The sequence below is a fragment of the Mesoplodon mirus genome, assembly GCF_964341445.2.
Source record: "Mesoplodon mirus genome assembly, chromosome: X".
NCBI classification, from domain to species: Eukaryota; Metazoa; Chordata; class Mammalia; order Artiodactyla; family Ziphiidae; genus Mesoplodon; species Mesoplodon mirus.
Window position 1 is genome coordinate 1,500,657 of NC_138981.1, and position 22,213 is coordinate 1,522,869.

General features: G+C 47.0%; 1 protein-coding gene across 4 annotated transcripts in view; it reads right to left on the bottom strand.

Annotated features, from left to right (window-relative positions):
• DHRSX (dehydrogenase/reductase X-linked) overlaps positions 1-22,213 on the bottom strand; it is a 192,566-nt gene that overhangs the window by 160,353 nt on the left and 10,000 nt on the right. The gene's annotated exons all lie outside the window — the stretch shown is intronic.

Consider the following 22,213-nt stretch of genomic DNA (forward strand, 5'->3'; position numbering starts at 1 on the left):
GGATAAACCATCATGGAAAAGAATATGGAAAAGAATGTATATGTATGTATAACGGCATCACTTTGTTGTACAGCGGAAATAAACACGTTGTAAATCAACTATACGTCAATAAAATAAACTTTACTGTGTCTAATAAAATCTTAAACTACCCAAAGTGTCAATAACATGTTATTATACAAGATGAAATAATGCTTTACTAAACTTAGACTTCTCTTTTTGACTCCATTTTAAAATTGTACTGTGCGTTGTGTGACCAAAATAAAAAGGGTATATTGTGATGTAAAACTAAAAAAGAAGAAAGAAAGAAAGAGAGAGGGAGGGAGGGAGGGACGGAAGAAAGGATAAAGTGTAGGTTTTATTATTATTCAAGTATGGGGTGAGGCCAACAGGTCAGGAGACCAATATTGAAAAGACGGTTGATCACTCACAGTTCCCAAGACGAGGGGGCACAGCACACCATGCAGGGTTACACGGGGAAGCACCAGGGTCGGTCAGGAGGCAAAGGGAAAGGGGGAAACCAGACAAGAGGCTTTACTGTGATTTTTGCAGGAAGGAACAGACGAGGCGGGGTTAGGATGGGCTGGTGTGAATAACTTCATCGGGTCCTGGCTGCAGGGACTGTCCTTGTTGTCTGGTCCCTGCCCTGGGGGGGATGAGGGCAGGTGGATGGTGGCCCAGAGTACGGGAGCCCCTTAGAGAAGGGGGTGGGGTGTGGATCTGGATGGGTAGCTTTGTATTTGAGAAGCATGTTTACAGGTCAGTTATTTGCTACCTGTAGGAACTGGCTAGTTCTAGGAGCTTTAACTATAGGATCAAGGTGGCAAAGATGAATTTTGTATTTTCCCTGTCTCCTTTATTTCATTGTTTTTACACGTTTTTTATTGAAGTAGAGTTGCTATACAATATTTTATAAGTTTCAGGTGTACAACACAGTGATTCACAATATCTTAAGGTTATACTCCATTTATAGTTATTATTAAATATTGGCTGTATTCCCTGTGCTGTACAATATATCCTTGTAGCTCTTCTTTTTTTTTTTTTTTGACCGTGCCACACAGCATGCAGGATCTTAGTTCCCCGACCAGAGATGGAACCCATGCCCCCTGCAGTGGAAGTGTGGAGTCTTATCCACTGGAGCACCAGGGAAGTCCCAGTAGCTTATTTATTTCATACACAGCAGTTTGTACCTCTTAATCCCCTACCCCTATCTCTCCCTTCCCCCTTTCCCTCTCCCCACTGGTAACCACTAGTTTGTTGTCTAGAAAAGATAAACTTTTTAATAAATGGTGTGGGGACATCTAAAAAGACCTTTGAAAACAGATGAAATGAGATCCATACCTCCCAGGACACATCAAAATGAACTCCAAGAGGAAAAAAGCTAAACAATGAAAATATTCGAAGAAGGCAGGGACAAATTTATTCTCAACCTCAGAGTAGGAAATGCCTTCCTAATTCTAACTCAATATTGAGAAGAATAAATAGACCAATTTCACTCCTTAAAAAAGTGTACACAGTTTAAAAAAAAAAACAAACACCATAAGGACTTGCCTGGCGGTCCAGTGGTTAACAGTCCATGCTCCCAATGCAGGGGGCGTGGGTTCCATCCCTGTTTGGGAACTAACATCCCACAAGCCACGAGGCATGGCCAAAAAAAAAGAAGAAGAAAAAAATCCTACCCAAAATTAAAATTAAAACAACACCATAAGCAAAGTCACATTCAAAGGGCTATTTTCCGAGTATGTAAAGAGTTCTTAAAAATCAAGAAGAAGAAGAAAGAAAAAAAAACTCTACAGAGAAGGGCAAAAGCACTTGTTGATATAAAAACATACTGAAAAGGGGCTTCCCTGGTGGCACAGTGGTTGAGAGTCCGCCTGCCGATGCAGGGGACACGGGTTCGTGCCCCGGTCCGGGAAGATCCCACATGCCGCGGAGCAGCTGGGCCCGTGAGCCATGGCCGCTGAGCCTGCACGTCCAGAGCCTGTGTTCCACAATGGGAGAGGCCACAACAGTGAGAGGCCCACGTACCGCAAAAAAACAAAAACAAAAAACATACTGAAATGGCCCTTAAAAACACATGCCTGGACTTCCCTGGTGGCGCAGTGGTTGAAAATCTGCCTGCCAATGCAGGGGACACGGGTTCGAGCCCTGGTCTGGGAGGATCCCACATGCCGCAGAGCAACTAGGCCTGTGAGCCACAACTACTGAGCCTGCGCGTCTGGAGCCTGTGCTCCGCAACAAGAGAGGCCGCGATAGTGAGAGGCCCACGCACCACGATGAAGAGTGGCCCCCGCTTGCCACAACTAGAGAAAGCCCTCGCACAGAAGTGAAGACCCAACACAGCAAAAATAAATTTATTAATTAATTAATAAACTCCTACCCCCAACATCTTCTTAAAAAAAAAAAAAAAAACACACATGCCCAAGTTTACACCTAATAAGAGAAATGTTAATAGCTAACGAAAACTGCAAGATACCATGTCACCCATCAGGTTGGTGGAAGTTCAAAGACTTCAACATCCTCATTTCTCTCACCTACAGCGTGGGTAGGAGTGCAAAACAGCACAGTCCCCATCAGGGGAAACTGGGTAATATCTAGTGCAATTACACGTGCTTCTAGCGTTTGATCTCGAAAAATCACTTCCAGGAATCTGCCGTGGAGAGACAAGGCCAGTTGCCAACGTAAAGCCAAGGTTCCTCAGGGCAGCACCTGTCTCTCCGTAGAGAAGGATGGATAAACCTCCTGCCATACCTGCATACAGTGGGGCATACTTCACCCCCACCATGGGGTATCCTAGCCCATCCTGGGTCTCCACCATCACACAGGGAACACTGAGCAGCCCCAAGCGGTCCAAGCTCAGGGGATAATTCCACCTGTTGGCCAGGAGTCAGGTTTAATCCACTTGTTAGAAAATCCTTCTAATAAATGGGGACAACCTGTTGTCCACCAGGGCAGTAAGGCGTCGCTGCCCATAACATGAAGCAACAACCCTACAAAGAAAAGCCCCAAGAGGGATGCAGGGGCACCGATATCTCCCGGGAGGCGGGGAGGACCACCACTCCTCCTGCCCCCGCCCCGAGAATATGTCCCGTCACCGCATCCATCAGAAAGAGCACGTCCTTCGCGGGAACCCCAAATGAGCCCTTCGGGCGCCCCACAAAGTTCCCAGACACCCAGGCTTGATTCTACTAAAGGGATTCCAACCGCGTGTGGGTTTAGTTCCTGGGCAGGTGAGCCGGATTAATACAACAGCTATTTTCCTAGGCTCCTGGCGTTTCCAGAGAAGGGACCCAGCACCGCGCTGCAGGGCGGGGAGCCTTAGGGAGGACCCAACTCAACTTTTCTTGTCCCCCTGGCATCCATCTGCCCTCCTGAAAACGCAGACCAGCAGGTTCTGGACGCGTGTGGAGCACTGTGCTGCGCCGACTGTGTGCCGTGAGCACAGGTGCATGCTGGGGTCTTGGGCCGCAGGGGACATCTTACAGCGCCCAGTGTTACACAGAAGAGGCAAAGGACGGGGAAGTCCCTGGTGGTCCAGTGGTTAGGACTTGGGGCTCTCACTGCCAGGGGCCTGGGTTCAATCCCCGGTCGGGGAACTAAGATCCCGCAAGCCACGCGGCAGGGCCAAAAGAAAAGAGAAAAACCAAAGGACGACCACAGAAGCCTCATCAGCAGCCTGAACTTTCATCTCAAAGCGAGGTTACGGGGGAAACTGAACAGTTAAGACAAAGTAGATTACAACACAGGTCCCCAAACTTTCGCAACTTGCAACACACTTGCTGCCCAGAAGTTTTTTCACACCACCGCTAAGGAAAAAAAAGAAATAAAAATATATGTGTAAAATATATTCTTATATAACTATAAATGAAATGTTTGTTTCTGTTTAGATATTTGTAAATAGTATCTATGCTATAGTCTTATCCTAGGTAAAATTATGTTTATATATTTTAAATGTTACATATTTTACATACTTATTTTAATATATTTAAATGTTTAATATATTTAATACATAAAAAATATTTAATAATGTAAAATAAGTAAACAAGAAAAGTAAATAAGATAATAGCAAATAGGATGTATTATTTAATGATAAAAGACAATATGAAAATAAATAAATGATACTTTTATTTTAACATAAATATTTGTCAATATAAGTAATATTTATGAATATTAAATATTGTATATTTATGTTTACATATTATACCATACAAATATGTATTAGTTATACATGTTTATATTTATAACATTTATTATTTATATTTATAATGTTTATATTACTTATAAGATTTATAAATTATATAGTATTTATATATTATATAAATATTTATAATATTTATAAATATATTTATTTTATATTTATATTCACATATTTTACATATTTTATTTTGTTTTATTTATGTAAAAATGATAGTCATATATATATGCAACTAGAGATCATCATACTAAGTGAAGTAAGTCAGAAAAGGAAAGGCAAATACTATATGATATCACTTATATGTGGAATCGAAAATATGGCACAAATGAACCTATCTACAAAGCAGAAACAGACTCACAGACATAGAAAACAAACTTATGGTTACCAAAGGGAAAAGGGAGGGATAAATTAGGAGTTTGGGATTAACATATACACACGACTATACATAAAACAGATAAACAACAAGGACCTACTGGATAGCACAGGGAACTCTACTCAATATTCTGTAATAACTTATATGGGAAAAGAATCTGAAAAGGAATACACATATAAATAACAAGTATCAATATTATACATGTTATATAATATAAATAAAATCACTTTGCTGTACACCTGAAACTAACACAACATAGTAAATCACCTACACTTTGAAAAACTAATAAAAAATAATTAAATTAAATTTTAAAATAAAGAACAAAGGTCCTTAATTCTCTTGGTCCCTCCCACCAGAATTGAAAAGAACAGAGAGAGAGTTTCTGTTTCCCTGTCAAGGAGGCTTCCAAACAAACCCCTCGGTCCACACCCAGAAAGGAATGGAATACTTCATTAAAAAGAAATGTCGGGACTTCCCTGGTGGCGCAGTGGTTAAGAATCCGCCTGCCAATGCAGGGGACAAGGGTTCGAGCCCTGGTCCGGGAAGATCCCACAGGCCGCGGAGCAACTAAGCCCGTGTGCCACAACTACTGAGCCTGCACTCTAGAGCCCGCGAGCCACAACTACTGAGCCCACGCACCACATCTACTGAAGCCCACATGCCTAGAGCCCGTTTTCCGCAACAAGAGAAGCCACCGCAATGAGAAGCCTGCACACTGCAACGAAGAGTAGCCCCCGCTCACCACAACTAGAGAAAGCCTATGCACAGCAACAAAGACCTGACGCAGCCAAAAATAAATAATAAATAAATTTATTTAAAAAAAAAAAGACATGTCAAGTGAAAAGATCCGATGTCGACACGCTTCCGTCGGCACCTGCAACATCTGAAAATCTTGCCTCTACCCCCATGTCTATTGCTGAGAAGTGGCCACGGGAAAACCCAGTGAAGGCATTCATACCCCCTCCAACATGAGTAAGGTCTACAGTTTCCTCCTTGCAGGTCGACAGCACTCAGAGGACTCTGAATCGGGCATAGGGCATTGGCCAGAAGAAGCGAGAGATGCCCAGGAAAGAGACTGCCCCTCCCAGATCCCAGAGGCTAGTCTTTGCATCTGCGTCACCTGCACCCTGGGATTGCAGAGGGGTCCACGTGATTCAACCAGCCGTGGGAGGACAGGCAGCAAAGGAGGAAATGGGCAGGAGCACCCCAGGGAGGGTGGGCGGAGGAATGGCCGGGCGAAAGGCACTGGATGTGAGGTCAAGGGAATCATTCCTCTAACGTGTGCTGAGAACGAGACCACCGCCCTGATGCTGGGCACCCAGGCCAGATGTGGGCCAGTCCCCGCCTTTCCCGGAGAGCTGACTTCCAAAGCAAGAAGCTGACACGCCCACCCAGAAACAGTCCAAGTGTCAGGCTGTCGAATCCCAGTGCCCTGCCTGGTATGGGAGCTGCATCTCCCTCTGGCTTCAGCTGAGAGAAGAATCCTATCACAGGTGCTCCATGGTTGCATGGCCATCACAGCTCCTGGGATAATTTTACGTGTCAAACTGGCTGGGCCATGGGGTCCAGATATGTGGTCAGACATTATTCTGGGTGTTTCCGTGACAGTGTTTTATTGGATGAGATGAACATTTAAATCAAGGGGCTTTGAGGAAAGCAGGTTGCCCTCTCTGGTGTGGGTGGGCCTTGTCTAATCTGTTGACGGCCTCAATAGAACAAAGACTGAGATTCTCCAAGGAGGAGGGAATTCTGCTTCCTGACGGCCTTTAGACTCAAACTGCAAGTCTTCCATGGGTTTCCAGCCTGCTGGCCCACTCTGAAGATTTGGGACCTGCTAGATCCCATAATTACATGAGCCAATTCCTTAAAATGAATCTTTCCATAGACAGATACATAGATAGATAGATAGATATCAATAGACAGACAGATACAGGATAACTTGAAAGATGATATAGATGATAGAAAGATACATAGATCGATACATAGATAAAGATGGTTGGATACATACATACATAGATGATAGATAAATGACAGATAACAGATGGATATAAACAGACTGAGAATAGATAAATGGATAGTTCAGGTAGGTAGATGATAGATACATAGATACATATACAGTTGAAAAGATAGAGATAGAGATATAATTTACAACAAGCAATGAGCAATTTTCGGTGTATGTAGAGCCCATGCAATACCCGGGACATGCTTAAACTACAAGCATGTGCGTTATTTATCTTCCAGCCAAGCTGACGGCGTTTCTGCTGAGATGGGGGGTGCTTCAGCCAACAAGTCCAGGCACATCCTGGGTGGTCTCTGTAGAGCACACGTCCTCATTTTGTCAGCCTATAGGGAACGTCTGCCCCAGGCCCCTCTCCCTGGCGTGTAGATGGCCGTCTTCTCTGTGTCGTCACAGGGTCCTCCTTCTCAGCATCTCTGTGTCCACATTTCCTGTTTTTACTAGGCCCCCAGTCCTGCTGGGTGAGGACTCATCTGCAGAGACCCTATTTCCAAATAAGTTTACAGTATTGGCGGGGGGGACTCCAACATATGTTTTTGGGGGGAGGAGGCGTGATTCAAACCCTAACCAGGGGCGTACATCTGAACACACACGTACAACCACGCGAGGACACACCAGCCTGGCTGGAGGGAGCTCCCTAGGAGGGCAGGTGACCCGGGCCCTCTCTGCCCCCCTTATCTCCCCGACACGGGTCAGCTGCAATGCACATTCCTTCCACGCTTCCCCCGGAAATCTAGCTGCAAACAGATCCACGGGATCCTTGCAAATCACCTCCACGGTCCCCCTGTCTTCCCCACACCGTGCACGTCTTTGATCCTGGGTTCAACACCAACTCCAACCTGTCAGCTCCTGTCCGACAGATGTCAGAGAAAGGGCTCCGTCAATTCCAGATGTAAGCTGATCCCAAGCGCACCAGCCGGGCCTGGGACCCGTGTGGTGACTGGGACCCGCGTCGCCAGCTGCCCCGTCCCAGATGGGTATCTACCAGCCGCCCCATGACAAGGCTTTCACCTGCTCCTTTCCTGCCAAAGCCACTCAGCTCTGCAGCCTCTGGGTCCAACGCTGCAGCAGGAAGCTACTCGCCCCTGGATTGGTTTCTGGATCACCACACACCGCAAAAAGAAAGGCAACTGAGATCCTGGCAAATGGCACGATGTCTGCAGGGTGCGGAGAGAGAGGTCCCTTCCAGACTATGATTAGAACGCGCCCCGCTCCCGGTTCTGTTTGCAGCGTCTAACTTGGAGCGCTGACCTCATGCCTCGGTGATGGCCAGCGCTTGGGAAAAATGGCAAAAGGACAGCTCTCTGTATACCGAGCTCACGGCACATTAGAGACAGCTCCAAGGGCAACGGAGAACATATCTGACTCCACATTAGGGCTGTTTCTTTTACTTTAACCTTTGTATTCTTTTGCTTTGAGTTCGGAATGTTGCCCATAGCCTGAAATGTACAGGAGAGCCCTTTCTCAAGGCTCTGGCCTTTAAGGGTGTAACTACGTTTCCATTCCTAGAGAAAAAGTTGCACAGCAGAGAATAACATTGGTTTTGTTGAAGGTTAAAGGAACGCTGTGACCTGACCTACGTGGACAAAGGATTCCTGCACCAGAAGTCTGCAATCACCACCCACACCCTTCCTGCACCTTCCCATTAAAAATGCTTTGCTGAAACCCTTCGGAGAGTCCGGGGGTTTGGGGGCACATGCCACAGTCTCCTTGCAGGACCTTGCCATAAACCTTTCTGTGCTCCAAACTCCGACGCCTGGGCTCGTTTGGCCTCACAGGTGCCTGACCCAAACTTGTACCCTCCCAAAAAAAGAGAAAAAGGAAATAACAAGGAATTCACCAATACTGAATAAAACACAGATATGTAACAGGATGTTGGAACTCACTCCTCCTTAAAGAAAATAAAAGCAAAGGAAGTTAGTGGGTTTCATCAAATCAGAACAGCTCTGTCCCATCCAGGATGGCAACGCCCCAGAAAAATGAACCGTTTGCACATTTACTCAATTTTCCACGGAGGCTGTATCTTTTAGGAGGTGAGTTGGAGGGGGTCTAAAGTGGACGTGCATGTCCCCTACGTAGCAATTCTACTTCTAAGAATTTAATGCCACAGACATACTCCCACAGCTCTGCAGAGACACAGGAACAAAAATATTCACTGCAGCCTTGTTCGTACAAGAAAGATCTTTAGTGTGACTGTCATTTTACAGGTGTTATTCAAAAGAAAGCATCGTGTTCTGGCAACCAGGTGGGTGGATCTCTGGGGAATTATGCCGAGTGGGGAGAAAAAGAGCCATTTCAAAAGGGTTCCATTGTGTATGCCTCCATTTCTATGACAGTCTTGAAATGACAGAATTATAGAGAACAGATTAGTGGCTGCCAGGGGTGGGGGGTTGGTGTGGGAAGCAGATGGGCCACGCCAGGGATCCTTGGGGTCACAGAACCGCCTTGTGTCTTGACCGTGATGGTGGATTCTCAAAGCCACACATGCAACAGGATCGCACAGGGGCGCATACACGCGCGAATACAACTCAGAACAGGGAACTCTGAATAAAAGCATTGCATTGCACCCAAGTCAACATCTAGGTTGGGATATGGTACGGCCGTGTTGTAAATGGGTAGCCCTGGGAGAAAAACAGGTAAAGGGTTGCTCCATTTTAATCCTCACAACTGCACGTGAATCTACAATTATCTCAAAGTCGGAACTGTTTTTTTTGGCCATGCCACACGTCTTGCGGGATCCTAGCTCCCCGACCAGGGACTGAACCCAGGCCCTCAGCAGTGAGAACGCCGAGTCCTAACCACTGGACCGCCAGGGAATTCCCAGGAACTTTTTTTTAAAAGTCTAAACTAATGCCATGTAATATAGCCTTCCTAAAAGAGAAAAGAACTAAACTAAAAAGCAAAACAAAGAATTCTGCCTTCTTGGCCCCTGTCCAGTTGTTGTGAAATGACCCGAGCCTTCTGGCTCCCTTTTGAATTGGGGATGACCCCGTGCCTGGTCCTTTTATCAAATACTGAGAGCTGGACCCCCAGCCAGGACTGCCCACTGTCACGAGACAAAGCGGACACCAGGTACAGGGGTTTGCGAAGCCCAGGCTAGCAGCAACACTACCTCGTCCCTCATCTACCAGGTTTCTGGACTTTGGTCTCTGTTCCGTGTTTTCTATCTTCCACAGACACGTGTAAGCCACCCTGACTTCTCTCCAAGAGCACGTGGGTGGTCAACTCATTTCTTCACTGCTTAAATCTTCGATCCTGTGCTCCACTGGGAAATAACAACATACCTCTCTGAAGAGAGCCTTAGCAAAACATAAATCAAAGCCACACAGTATGTTTTATATTATGTGACTTTTACCACAATTAAAAAAAACACCATTTAAAAGAAGAAGAAAGAAAGAAAGAAACAGAAAATAACAAAGTTGGTAAGGATGTAGAGAAATCAGAACCCTCCTCCACTGCTGGTGGGGATGCAAATTGCAGGAACCACTTTGGAAAAGAGCCTAGCGATTCTTCAAATGGTTAAACATGGAGATACAATAGCCCAGCTATGCCACTCCTAGTATCAATCTATCCAGGAGAAATGAAAACACGTATCCACTCAAATACCTGTGATGAATGCTCAGAGAGTACCATGATTCCCAGTAACCAGAAAAGTGAGAACAACCCAAGTGTCCATGGACCTTGAACACATGATGCTCAGTGAGAGAAGCCAGACCCAAAAAGAGCATACATGCCATGATTCAGTTTACATGAAATTCTCAAATAGGCAAATGCATGGAGACAGAGGACCTGGCGGGGAAACAAGAGTGGGGAGTGACAGGTAACAGGTACAGGGATTCCCTTGGGAGGTGATTTTTAAAATGTTCTAAAATGACATAGCAATGGTGTTTGTACAACTCTGCAAATATACTAAAAACCACTGAATTGCGCCATTTACTGGGTGTATTGTATGGTGAAGTATTTCTCAGCTTAAAATGGAAACAACTTGCTTAATCGTGAATAATGGGGGATGGGCGGGGACTTGGAAATTCTGGTATTCTTCTCACAAATGAAGACGGACATACATAAGCCGCCCTTTCATGGACCTCCTACCATCTTAGGCATGTGTCTCAGAGTCCTCAAAATTGACAGAATGATGTTAAAATGACATATAGCTGAACCTCCACGTCAGCTGGCCCCAGGAACACGTTTTCCTGACATGCAGCGTCACGTAGGTCCTTAAGAACGGCTGTGTCGATAAACCACGATAATTAAGAAACTTAAAAGTCTCACTAGTGAGACCTGCCTGACAGACCGATGATGGGATGCAACCTTTCCAGACAAAGCCACCATCAGGCCCTTTGGACACCATACCAGCCTGTGCCCCGTCTGGTGACCAGGGAAGAGGGACAGGATGGCCATTCATCCCAGGGATAGAATGATCTAGAAGCATTAAGACTGGAGAGGCGAGGGGGGGCAGAGATGGGAAAGCTTAGTATATGAATACATCATATCATCTATGTATCAATCCTAAGGTGAGATTGGCAGAAAAGGAAACAATCTAGAAAGACATCCAGACCCTACATTAAAAAGCTACTTAGGGGACTTTCCTGGTGGCGCAGTGGTCAAGAATCCACCTGCCAGTGCAGGGGACACGGGTTCGAGCCCTGGTCCGGGAAGATCCCACATGCCGCGGAGCCACTAAGCTCGTGCGCCACAACTACTGAGCCTGCGCTCTAGAGCCCATGAGCCACAACTACTGAGCCCACGTGCCACAACTACTGAAGCCTGCACCCTAGAGCCTGTGCTCCGCAACAAGAGAAGCCACCACAATGAGAAGCCCGCACACCGCAACAAAGAGTAGCCCCCGCTCGCCGCAACTAGAGAAAGCCCGCGCGCAGCAACAAAGACCCGACACAGCCAAAGATAAGTAAATAAAATAAATTTATAAAAGAAAAAAGTGACTTAGTCCTACGAGCAATGGTGTGAGGAATGATACTGTGTCACAGTAAGTGATGGTGGGTCCAGGGAGGCCATGCACATGTCATGCTGTCCAGATGCCTCTAGAGAGCAGGAGTTCATGCTTTCGGCGATGGGTGGCATAAGCCAGAAGCCCAAGCACCACAAGGCAGGTCTCCTGAAAACTGTACTGAATTGTATGATTTAATGGTGGATTAAATCTCAATAAAGCTGCTCAACATGGGTGAAGACGGTGCTGAATCACGGACAACGGGGGAGGCGTGGATGTGTATAGGTCCCGGGAATTTCTCCGTGAGAAGGGGGCTCGTGTGGGCTGGAGGTGGGAGACCCAAAATCGACAGCACCAGCTGTCAGTTGCCAGAGAACGGACGTGGAGAGGATGAGAATGTCAGAGAAAAACCACAGCCGACCCAGGACGTAACTCCGAGAAGCCAGGCCCAGGCATCAGCCTCGACAGAAGTGCCGGGGGATCAAAATTAGTGATGCATTCAGACTTCCCCGGCTGTCCCGTGGGTAAGACTCCGCACTTCCAAGGCAGGGGGCACGGGTTCCATCCCTGGTCAGGGAACTAGAACCCCGCGTGCTGCAACGTGTGGCCAAAAACAAACAAACAAATTAGTGATGGGGTGGCCTCAGAAGCCACCACCCAGGACTCCGAGGCCGTCCAGGGCTGGTAGGAAAACAAGCGCTTCCCAAAAATTATCCCAACACATCAGAGGTTGGGGACACCCATGGCTCCTGGTAAAGATGCAAGAAAAAGTGCCTGGATTCTTCACGGGAGAATTAAACAACCAGCACCTTCGGAGCATGCCCTGAGCTTTGCACAATTCTATTTAAGCACATCCATCACGAAGCATCCACAATGTTACAGGTCAATTTGCCTCAATAAAGTTGGGAAAGAAAAGAAATGTGATATTAAGGGGGTATATGCATAACTAAGAGGGAATCACCTGTAAAGCGATCACGCTTTACATGATGAACAGTTTAGAATCTTATACAAGTAACCAAAAAAAAGAGGCAAGTATTTTGCAGTCACTTATACTTGGTTTTCAATCGACCACAGAGAAATGATGGAGGAAAAAAAGAAAAAAAACACCAAAACAGGATACAAAGTTGTATGTGATGTAGGATGATGGTTAAAGAGTATTAACATTATAGGGAAATAAATCAAATGTTCATAGCAAAAAAAAAAGCATGTCCACTAATAATGACCTCTGCTGTTCATCTATTTTGTATATAGTAATGTGTATATGTTAATCCCAGTCTAATTTATCCCTCCCCCTTTTCCCCTTTGGCAACCGTAAATTTTTCTGTCTGTGACTATTTCTGTTTTGCAAATAAGTTCATTTGTATCATTATTTTAGATTCCACATGTAAGTGATATCACATGATATTTGTCTAACTTCATTTAGTATGATCATCTCTAGGTCCATCCACGTTGCTGCAAATGGCATTATTTCATTCTTTTTTATGGCTGAGTAATATTCCATTGTATATATGTACCACATCTTCTTTATCCAACAAGGACTTACTGTAGAGTACAGGGAACTATACTCAATATTTCATAATTACCTATATGGGAAAAGAATCTGAAAAACAATATATATATATATATATATATATATATATATATATATATATATATATATAAAACTGAATATAAAACTGAATCACTTTGCTGTACACCTGAAACTAACACCACATTGTAAATCAACAATACTTCAAGTAAAAATTTTAATTTTTTTAAAAATAAATGAAAAATTCAAGAAAGTTTTCAAAGAACGAAAAAAGGAAGACTAATGATAGCAGATAGCAGGCATCAGTCTCATGTTGGCTTAGGGTTTGGTTCCATACCTTGATAATTGTTTATGTATCTATTACTTGTATTATTAAATTAATGACATTTTTAATTTTTATCTTTAAAGAACGATAAAATTGGAATACTTACATGAATTTCTTATTCTATTTCATTTTTCCTGACAGCTTTGGTTAGTAATGTAATTTTCACATTGACAGCTTTATAATATTACCATTTTATTTTGTAACAATAATTGCCAATATCGTTTTAATCTAAACTACAGAGTTGAATATTTTCTCTGTTCAACTATCAATTACACAGAATTAAGACTTACAGTTTCTTTAAGAAGGGTTTATTAAAACTACATTTGCTGAATTACAAAAAAAAAAAAACTGGCATCTGAGAAGCAGATTTCAATGACAAGGAAATGTTTAAAATTGACAGCGAGTGGGGTGACCAGAGCTTGGGTGTTTTACACGAGAGGAAGACGCTTGGCAATTAAGTCCGTCAGTATGAGGAAATGAAATTTTTTTTGACAGGTCCTCTCATGACTGGGAGGGGCTTGGCTCCTGTATTCCTTGGACCCCCAACTCTAACTGGCTTTCTTGTAGTGCCATCTATGGACATAAAGTATGTTTAGTTATGGGTCCCTCCAGAGAAATGGACCAACAGGAAACACAGAGAGAAAAAGAAAGACAGAAAGAGACAGAGAGATTATTTGAAGGAATTGGTTCATTCAACCACAGATGTGTAGAGGGGGCACCCCAAAATCTGCAGGGTAGACCAGCAGGCTGGAGACCCAGGGAGAGCTGAGGTTACAGGTTGAGACCCACGACCATCTGGAGGCAGAATTCCCTGTTCCTTGAGGAACCTCGGTCTTTTCTTCTCCTAAGACCTTCAACTGATTGGACAAGGCCCACCCACATTGTGAAGGACAATCTGGCATGTCAAAGCCTCCTGGTGTCAATTTTTTTTAAATTGTAGTTGATTGACAATGTGGTGCTGGTTTCCGGTGGACAGCAGAGTGATTCAGTGATATATTTTTTCAGATTCTTTTCCATTATAGGTTTTTACAAGATATTGAATATAGTTCCCCGTGCTCTACAGTAAATCCTTGTTGTTTATTTTATATAGAGTACTGTTAATTTTATATAGAGTACATATACTCATAGAGTACATATATACTCTATATTTTATATAGAGTATATCTGTTAATCCCAAGCTCCTTAGTTACCCCTTTCCCCTTTGGTAACCATAAGTTTGTTTTCTATGTCTGTGAGTCTGTTTCTGTTTTGTACAGAAGTTCATCTGTATCATATTTTAGATTCCACATATAAGTGATATTATATATTTGTCTTTCTCTGACTTACTTCACTCAGTATGATCATCTCTAGGTCCATCCATGTTGCTGCATGATTTCAATGTTTATCTCATCTTTTTTTTTTTTTTTGGCCATGCCACGGGGCATGCAGGATCTTAGTTGCCCAACCAGGGATCGAACCCGTGCCCCCTGAAGTGGAAGCACAGAGTCCTAACCGCTACACCACCAGGGAAGTCCCAACCTTCCTCTCATCTTAAAAAATATCTTCCCAGCAACCTCTAAACCAGCGTTTGACCACAAAGCTGGGTCCACAGCCCAGCCACATGGACATAAAATTAGCCAGCACAAAGTATGAGTTTTCAGGCAACCGAGAGCCCTAACTAGCTTCCGATGGGCATCGTCTGGAAGCAGGGACCCAGCCAGCCGGTCCAGAGGAATGTGGAAAAGGCACCAGCTCAAGCCAGCATGGCACCGTCGCCTGGATGACGGCTCATCCTTGTGGCAGGAGGACCTGACGGCCGCCTCTCATGCTGGCGTGTTTCCACAGCTTGAGAAATGAGTGCAGGTGTCAGCCACAAAGCACGGCTGCTTCCACCAACAGCAGGGGGACAGGAAGAGCTGGGGGCAGCTGAAGGGCCCCACGGCTCTTCAGCCTCGTGATGTCACCTCAGGTGGATCCTAAACCTTCCCTCCTGCAGCGGTCACCACTAAACCCTGTGGCAACTCCCTCCAAACCGAGAAATACAAGAGGTCCATGGGACTTCCCTGGCGTTCCAGTGGTTAGGGCTCCACGCTTCCACTGCAGGGGGCACGGGTTCCATCCCTGGTCAGGGAACTAAGATCCCGCAAGCCACAGAGCATGGCCAAAATTTTAAAAATAAATAAATAATAATTTTTTAAAAATAATAAAAATGGTTATGCTAAAAGGGCCAACACCAGAGGAAAGAGCCATGTGGGGAGAAGCCCCAGGGATGACAGGAATAAACGCAGAAAGGGGGAGATAAAACAGCCTCCACGTGGACCCGACAGAGGCCTTTCTAAGCAGGAGTCTTTTATGTGTGAATATAAGCCCCACCCCCTCTGCGGGCCGGGTGAGGTAACAGGTAGTTTAAAGAGGCCCCCAGCCGCCCCTGAGCACGTGGGCGACAGAGTCGGCTGGACCCAAGAGCTGTGCCCGCTGAGGCCTGCAGCCTTGGTCACGTCCCGTGGCACTCAGCTGCTCTATCTGCCAGCTCGGGCTGCATCATGAGTAAAGATATGCATCAAGTGGCTGGGGCACCGTGATCTCTGCATGTGCCTGGGAGGGTGTTTCTGGACGAGATGAGCATTTGAACAGGTGGATGGAGGAAAGCAGACGGCTCTCCCCAGGGAGGGTGGGCCCCGTCTAATCAGTTGACACTTGAATAGAACAGAAAGGCAGAGGGAGAATTCTCTCTCTCTCTCTGTCCTTGAGCTGGGATGTCCATCTCCTCCTGCCCTTGGACATCTGTGTGCCTGGTTCTCAGGCCTTTGGACTCGGACTGAACACACCACCGGCTTTCCTGGGGCTCCAGATGGCAGACAGTGGCACTTCTTGATCTCCCGAACTGCGTAGGTCAATTCCAATCAATCAACCAATATATACATACCGATATAGAGATAAAGATACAGATATATGTACTACACAGGGTTCTGCAGAGAAACAGAACCAATACCTACATTTATCTATATCATCTATCTACCTATCATATGTCTATCATCTACATATCTATCATCTAGCTAGCTAGCTATCTACCTATCATCTATCTATTATCTATCATCTATCCATCTACATAGATATTAGATATATCCTGTTGGTTCCGTTTCCCTGGAGAGCCCTGACTAATACTGGCTCTGCTATAACAAAGTAGCACAGACAAGGTGGTTTAAACAACAGACACACGTGCCTCTCACAGTCCTGGAGGCTGTTAGCCGAGACCACAGCGAGGGCAGATTAGTTCCCAGCAAGGCTCTCCTCCTGGTTTGCATAGCTGCACACTTGCCGTGTCCTCTCGTGGTGGAGAGAGAGCTCTGGTCTCTTCCTCTTCCTATAAGGACACTTATCCCATCACGAGGACCCCACCCTCATGGCCGTATCTAACCCTCATCACCTCCCAAAGACCCCACTGTCTAACACATCCCCTCGGGGGTCAGGGCTTCCACATACGAATTCGGGGGGGACACAAAGACTCAGTCTGTAACGTGCTCCCGCCACCTCACCCGGAGGTGTCCACACGAGAAGGTCAGAGGCAGAGGAGGAAAGGCAGGGCCGGGGGCTCCCTGCTCGGTCTCCCCCTACGCTGCCAGCAGTACGGACGTGCCTTCCTGCACGTGCATCGTGCACCCACCATCCCCCCGACTGTGTATCTGCTCCTCCCTTCATCCACCGCCCCGTCCCACCCCATCCCAACGCCTCGCCGGGGTGCTCAGGACAAGACCAGGGAGGGCCCCTGCCAGCCCCTCGCCCCGACCTCACCAGCCCCTCCCAGGGGGTGTCCCTCCTGCCAGACGCCCACCCAGGCAGGCTCACCGCTGGCTCGGGCACTACGCGTGTGCCGCCTCCGGTGTCCTGGGCCGCGCTCCTTCACGAGGCCGTACACGGCAGGACAGCCCCGAACCAACCTGATCACAAACCCAGGACTGGCCCCCGTGGCCTGGCACACGAGACCCCGGATGCCAGCGGGAAGGGAGGTGACCCGGTCACTGCATCCCAGCGGCTGGACCTCCCCCATGTCCTCCTGCCACTGGAGACCCTCCATGTGGGCTTCACCGCCCACAGCCCAGGAACGGGCTCCTCCATGGGGAGAGCCCCCACACACATCCCCCAGGGAGGCCTGCGGCCACTCAGCCCATCCACTACGGGGCCAGCTGCCCGGGCCCGAGAGGCATGGTGTAGCTCTCTGGCCAAGTGCGTGTGAAGGGGTGAGGGCCACACCAGCCTCGGAGCCAGGGGACCAGGCACTGAGTGCAGGGTGATGCTCCCCCAACTCTCCTGGGTGAGAAGCTGGAAATGCTGAGCCCTCAGAGGTTCCGGGAGGAGGGTGGCCTGCAGGAATCCCACGGTTCCTGCCAGAGTGTCTTATGGAGCAGGGAAACGTGTGAACCCACGACACGTTGACCAACGACAGCTGTCCTTGAAGGAGAAATGCGCTAACTCATAAAATTTCCTGCAGGGAGAATCAAAGCTGCTCAATGTATCTTCAGTTTACCCATAAAGGTATAGGACGGATGGATGGATGGACAGATAAACAGAGACAGATAGATAGATAGATATGACAAATTGATAGGTAATAGAAAATACATAGATACATAGATGATAAATAAATAATAAGTATATAGATGATAAATAATAGATACATAGAAAGATGTTAGATACAGAGACGTATGATAAATTGATCATAGATACATAGATAAATACATAGATGATATAGATAATAGATACAGATAATAGGTCGATAGATAATGGACAGAAAATGGACAAAGGCATAGATGATAGATTATAGATGCATAGATAGATTATAAATAATACATAAATACATACATAGATGATAAAAATGTAGACAGATGATAGATATGTAATAAATACATAGATGAATGATAATAGATGACAGATAATTGAGAGAATATAAAAAAGATATACATAGATAGGATATAAAAGTATATATATTTATATATGTAAATATATATACTTATGTTTATATACATATTTACATTATATATTATACATATATATATGTGTATATATATATATATATATATATATATATATATATATATATAAATAGAATCAACTCTGTCCAGGCATGGAATCACAAAGGTTAGTATGTATGCAACAAACTGGCCATCGACACAATTATCAGCTCCTCCGCTGGACCATAAACCCCAATCCCGGTGTCCCTGGCGCTGTGCACGAGACGTGACCTTCCCGATGTCACTTACCCTCCAGTCACTGCCTCATTTCCACGAAGACCCATCCGGGATCCTCCTGGAAGCAAAAGCCCCAAGAAGACTCATCAAGTACCATCTCCCAGAACACCCACTGTCCGAGGGGAAATGCATCTGCTGTCGACCCCACGTGACAAAATCTCTCAGGAGAAGTCCTCTTTCAAGGACAGCTGCGGAGACCACCGGGCTCCATCCTTCTAACAGAGGAAGCGATGCCCGTCTCCCTAAGGAAACACTTGCTGAGGAAACTGCCCCTGTCTCGTGCCATCTGCCGTCTGCTAAAAGCCTATCCCATCTGGTCTCACGTCACCCAAAAAATTGAGTGAGTGTGGGTCAGCCGAGAAGGTGAACAAACTGGGCTGAAAACAAGAGGCAGGCAAAGCATCCCACCTTGCTTCAGGCCAAAGGGCAAACCACTGAGCAGACAGTCTAAGAGTGCTCCGAGAAAACTGGCAGAAACAACCCCAGCAAAGAGGCCACGCGGAGCCCCCAGCCTCAGAGTCATAGCCTGGGAAGCCGGGATGGGCCCAAGCAGCCGGGGGGACCGGAGACCACTGAAGGTTCCAAACCCCAGGGCCTGGGAGGGCCCTGTGTCTGCAGGGCTGGCCCACAGGCCGGGTCTAGGCCAGGGCTGCAGGCCAGGAACCCGGGTCTGCAGAGAGGAAGGGGGAGCCTGAACGCTCGGGACCTTGACTTGAGCGTGACAGGATGGGGCTGGCTGTGTGCACGGCAGGGCCGGAGGAGAGGCCGGCGGGGCTGGAGGCTGAAGCCACCCAAGGCAAGCAGCAGCTGTATTCCACCCACACGGGGCTGCAGAGGACGAAGCCAGCAAAGTTCAGAGGAGGGTGGCCAAGGGCCCCCAACACGTAGAAGGAGGACCCCGAAGGCCCAGCCGTGGGTCTGCTAGCCATGAGAGGCACAGAAGGGCTTGTGTTTCCAGGCAGAGCTGCAAACCCAGCCCCCGGTGGCCAGAACAGCTGCAAAACGTCCAACGCTGGGTTTTAATTCAGCACAATTTATAGGACGGGGACACACGGGGCTGCAGGTTCCCAAGGAAAAGAATTCTAGCTATGTGTCCGGGATTGGTCCAGACTGCACGCGGAAACCAGAAAAATGAACCGTCCGAGGGCCACGGTGCTTTCAGAAGCCTGTGAAGGGCCCCAGGCCTTCTCAGCGGGTCAGGCCTTGCTCAGAGGGTGGCCAAGACCCCGGGGTCACTCCAAACACACACTGAGGCGCCCGCCTCCCTAAGCCGGGATGAGAGCGGGACTCTGAAAGGAAACTGACTTTATAGCAAGACCTGAGCGTGAAACACACACCATTTTGAGGAAGCAGAGTCCTGGGCAGACCCAGATAAGACACATCCTTAACGGTTAGGGGCTGTGTTTTTACGAGAAACTCTGGATGCCAGCAATGATACTTTATCTAAGACACTGAAGGCCACATTCCACTTAACGTTCGACGAAGAACGCTCTGGAAGTGTCAGGTTATCATGACTGAAAACTGGTCCGTTTAAACTCAAAATGTTTGTGCACAAAAATTATACGTTTGAATCCCCCACCCCATGCCCCCAGGAACAGAGGCAACCCATAATATGCAGAAGGAGAAAAATAGGACGGACGCCAACGTCCCAGTCTGTCTGTTTCTGGGGTACCTCGTTTTCTTAAAAGGAAGGAGAGAAAGGAAGGGAACGGGGAGAGAACAGAGTCGATGGGAAAGAACCCAGATGCCCTAGCGATACACATGGTCCGAGGTCAGCACCCAAAAGGCTCGGCTTTTTAGAATCATCCTCCCTACGTCCAGCGCAAAGACAGCCCAGGGATCGAACGTGCAGAATCCCTACTCCCGTAGCAAGCTTCCCCGGCTGGCAGCTTTCTTCACATAAACACATTGTGATGCCAAAAGATCCAGAAATGCATCACACCCTTGATGTGATTTCCAAAGACCCCAGAACAAAGCACAGTGGCCTTACTTCTTCTGCGTGGCTCGGAAAAGTCTCTTTAAACAAACAGAAAGAAAACCCTCCCTCGAGGCCGGAGGCTTTCCTGCAAGTGTGAAGCGTTACTCACACACGTCGGGCAGATAAATTAGGAGTCCGTTTATTGCTGGGGTTTCTTGAACAAGCGTCCGATCCGAAAGCGTTAAATAAGGAAAAGTACAAGCCAGGAAGAGAGCCGGCAACCCCAGGGCTCAGAAAAAAATGTGAGAAATGCAGACAGGCAGCTAGCTGGAAGGACCCAAGTTTTCATGAGTCACAGAAAGCCAAGATTTTAAGAAATGTGAGCGGGGGGGGGGGGTCAGATGCAAAGCAGCCAAATACGGCCCGGGAGGTGGGATGTGCATCTCTGCGGCTTTTTCCAGCCGGAGAGCAGAGGGTCTGGAGACGGCGATGCTATCGCTTTCCTTCAAGGAGACGGCGCAGGTGAAGCTGCTTTCTGACACCTGATTTCCTAAACACATTCAAGGCTGGTGACATGAAGATAAAATACTGCCTTGGCCAGAGCCACAAGAAGTCCCCAGGCAATGAACCTGGAGAAATGCCCCCGGGATGCGGCTCGATGTTGGGATCCTGGGAAAAGATTGCCAAGGGCTGAGATGGGGCATTTGTAAATCGCATACCTCCCGACAAAACATCCGTCCGGACTTGGATTGTTTTAAGGTGGGAATCAGAGATAAGAATGGTGCCTTTTTCTTTTTGGGGGCCATACCGTGCAGCATGTGGGATCTTAGGGCCCCGACCCGGGATCGAACCCATGCCGCCTGCATTGAGAGCACCGAGTCTTAACCACTGGACCGCCAGGGAAGACCAGGGGCTTTGCCTCTTAAAGAAAAGCAATTCGTTTAAAATAAATAAATAAATAAAAGTAGTTCTGAGTGTTAGAAACAGCCTTCCCGTTTCCCCCAATGGCGGAAGCAACCCACAAGGACCCCCAAAGATAAAATGATCCCTGGTACTATTTTTAATTCAATGCCCCCCAGCCCCCCATCGGTGTTGAGTTTAAAACAGAGAATGCAAGAGCCCTTTCCGAAAATCAAATCTAAACCAGCCCTCTAGAGCCAGCCGTGGGCGCAAGAGGGTCCTCCGTCTTCAAAAGCAGGGTTTCCAAGGAGTAGGGACCGCCTTCTCTCTGTTCATCCCAAGAAAAGGGATTCTGGGGAAACCGGACCTTTGAAGCATCAGACTCACAAAAAACCCACCTCAAGACCCAGGAGCTACGGGGCTCACAAGGACTGTGAATTCAGGCAAGGGGAGAAAAAGACTGATTCATGGCAGAAAACACACCACAACCAACACCTCTTTTCTGCTTGTTTTTTATAAGCGGTTGCACTGCAGACTCTCACTGTTAGCATTTTCCACCAAACACAAAACTGGTGCCTCTTGAAAACAGGGCGTCTGGCGAAAGTGTCTCTCCCCGGCTACCCAGAGGCAAGGCTCCCACGTAAACGACAGCGTACACGGGTTCCTTCACCAGCCAACGGCTGACATCCACGGATGGTGTCGGTGCAGGACATGCAGGGGGTTTCATCCTCAGCTGCCTGCCGGTTTCAGTCTTTCTCCGATTTACCCCAAACCGTCCCTCGCAGAGGAC